Source organism: Chinchilla lanigera, unplaced genomic scaffold, assembly GCF_000276665.1.
Source record: "Chinchilla lanigera isolate Chin_1 unplaced genomic scaffold, ChiLan1.0 scaffold00035, whole genome shotgun sequence".
In the NCBI taxonomy this organism is placed as follows: domain Eukaryota; kingdom Metazoa; phylum Chordata; class Mammalia; order Rodentia; family Chinchillidae; genus Chinchilla; species Chinchilla lanigera.
In genome coordinates this window covers 103,624-106,647 of record NW_004955436.1, presented here as the reverse complement: position 1 = coordinate 106,647, position 3,024 = coordinate 103,624, and positions in this window count along the sequence as shown.

Here is a 3,024-nt window from a genome sequence, read left to right as displayed (position 1 = left end):
CAAGGTTTTTGCTTTTGTTTTTAGACAGTGTCTCACTATGTAGCCCAGGTTGGTCTTGAACCCCAACTGATCCTCCTGCCTCAGCCTCCTGAGTGCTGAGATTACAGGCATGCACCACACCCAGCTGAAAAAAAACTTTTAAAAGAATATATGGATTGGTATGCTATCATCTGCTTCTGGCCAAAAGGTAGTACTATCCTGAAACAAGTACAACACCAGACAAAACATGAAACAAACAGGAGGCATCAGTGTAACTTGTGAAACAGAGGAAACAAATTTGTTGGGCAGCTATGTGAGCTCCACTTCACTTCCAAGGAAACTTCAAGACTGCAGGGTAGGAAGAAAAACCCTGGGAGAGCCTGAAGTCCTGAGTTGGGAGAGTTCTAAGGCTGGGTTAGGACAAGCAGGATTCACTAAAGAGGATACTCAAGTTAACAGGGCCACACAGAGTGCTGCAGAGGTTCCCCTGGAATCTTCAGCTGAGTCTTTTACCTCATGTGACCACTACCCCAGGCCATCAGAAGAACCCCCTCCTCCCACCTCCAAGGGATAAGGGAAAGCAACTGTTTTAGAGCTTACACATGGCCAGAAATATTTTGGGTTCCATCAGTTCAACTGGTATAAGAGTACTCAGAAAGGAGTGGCCTCAGGAATAAAATAAAGGCTGTACTGAACTGCCTTGCAAGTTTAAAAGCAAACCATTTTTTTCCCAGCAACTTACCTGTTCCCATAACTAAGCTCAAGAGCAAAGCACTGATTCCACACCCTAGCCACTGTGATCAGTGCGGTAGTAAACACAGGAATGCAAGTATCCCTTTGGTGTGCTTCTCTTTCCATGGCCTGTAGATGTGGGCTCAGCATCATTAACCTTCAGGGCAATGCAAATCAAAACTACAGTGAGAAATAATCTCATGTCAGTTAGAATGGCTGTTATCAAAAAGACAAGAAATAAATGCTGGTAAGGATATGGAAGAGAGACTGTTGGGACTGGAATTACTATAGAGAACAGTATGAAAGTTTCTCAGAAAGCTGAGAACAGAGCTACCCTATGGAGCTTGTCTCTTTTTTTGACAGTCTGTTAGTGACTTAAACACACTAGTTAAAAGGCAATTACTAGCCAGGCATGGTGATACACGCCTGTAATCCCAGTACTTTGGAGGCTGAGGCAGGAGGACTGCAGCAAGTTCGACACCAGCCTGGGATACAAAGTGAGTTCAAGGCCAGCCTGAATTCATGGTGAGACCCTGTCTCAAAAATATAAAAAAAAAAGCAATTACTGTGATTACTGAAGCAGATGAGTTTAGATCTACCATCCTGCTATTTGCTCCTTTTCCCCCTCTCTTTTGGTCTAGTTTAAGTACTCTTTTCTGTCTAGTTTAAGTACTTCTTAACGTTTCCATTTTATCTACTTTGTTGGTTTTATAAAGTAGTTGGAAAGTTAACCAATAATAGCATCTGTCTTTGCTACCTGTTGGGAATATACAATCATAAGTGAGAAAAAAAAATCAAACAGACACATTTGTATGCATATGCCATTGTAAAATAACATTTTATTATTTTTAACATATTACTGTAACATTTCATAATACTACATACTGCTCCAGTGTTGATTTAGTTAGAAATATCCTCCCCTCATTCCCCTCAGAATTTAAAGGCATATTAATTACCTTCCTAGAGTGCTATTATATTGGTTCCTAACATATCACATTTCATAGAACAGTAATGCTATGAACTAAAATAATAAAAGTTATCAATTAGGTTTCACAGTTTCACAATTAAGCAACCAGCAGACTGCTGAACTTAGAACACCACCAAAAATCCACTATATTTTTTTATATTTACTTTTTTCATGTTCCTTTGAAAGAAAAAAATATAAAAGCAAAGGTAATAGACACTTTAGTTTTTTACCCAATAAATCAATTTTTAACTGTAAATGGGTTTTATAGTTACCAAAAGATACATTCTTTCTGTGCCTACAGATTTTTAATTTCTTGTTCTGATGTTACCAGTAAGTGAACAAATGACACTAAAGTGAGAACCTTTTAAAATGAAACTTATAGTTTAAAAGTGGCCAGTGAGTCAAGTACTTATAAATATAAAACACGATTGCACAGATTAATTAATTCAAATTCAGACAAAACATACCAAATTTAGAAATGGATCCTTTTTACTTTCTTGGTATGTGCATGAATGTTGCATGGATTCCCCTTTATGACACATTTTTATTTGGCACAGTTTCTCATGGATGTAAACACTATAAATCTTAAAAAAGCTAAAAACATTTTTTTCACAAGGCCCAGTGAAGACTAATGAAAATATATTATGGAGCATTTTAAGTGGTACCTTCAGTCATATTCTGAATAAATTTTAAAAGTGAAGTGTTTCTGAGTCTTGATCCAATAAACTTATCAATCAGTAAAAAGCTGGTCTACATTCAAATCTAATCAAATTAATTTTTCAAATAACAGGCCTAAGAAATTAAAATTTATATTTAAATGCTTAAAGATATGGTCAGTCATATTCTGTACTTGTGAGATAATAACATTTGTGTACTTGAAGAAATTTTAAAACCTTTCGAGAGGTCACTCTGCATGTGCCTGCAGATGCACACACTCCTGTATTATTTTCCTCCTATAAGAACTTGATTTTTAGTGATTTGGCTTAAAGATTATAGTGACTATGGGGTCCTCAAAAGCAGGCACAGCTGGCTAGCAAATCAATTACACTGCAGTATTCACGTCAGTTGCTATGAAAAAGTGAAATACCCTGTCACGTGAGTCTTACAACCATCTGCAGCACAACAGTGTTCATCTGATAAATTCACAATCACCTTGGTAATCTTTAATAGAACTACCCTGTTTTTTTAATAATATAATACAAATGAAACACTTTTTACACTCAACTACATAACTTCCACTACAAAAAAAGGGCACATACAACCCTTAAAACAACATACAACCCTTTAAACAACATACAACCCTTAAAATAACATACAACCCTTTAAACAACATACAACCCTTAAAA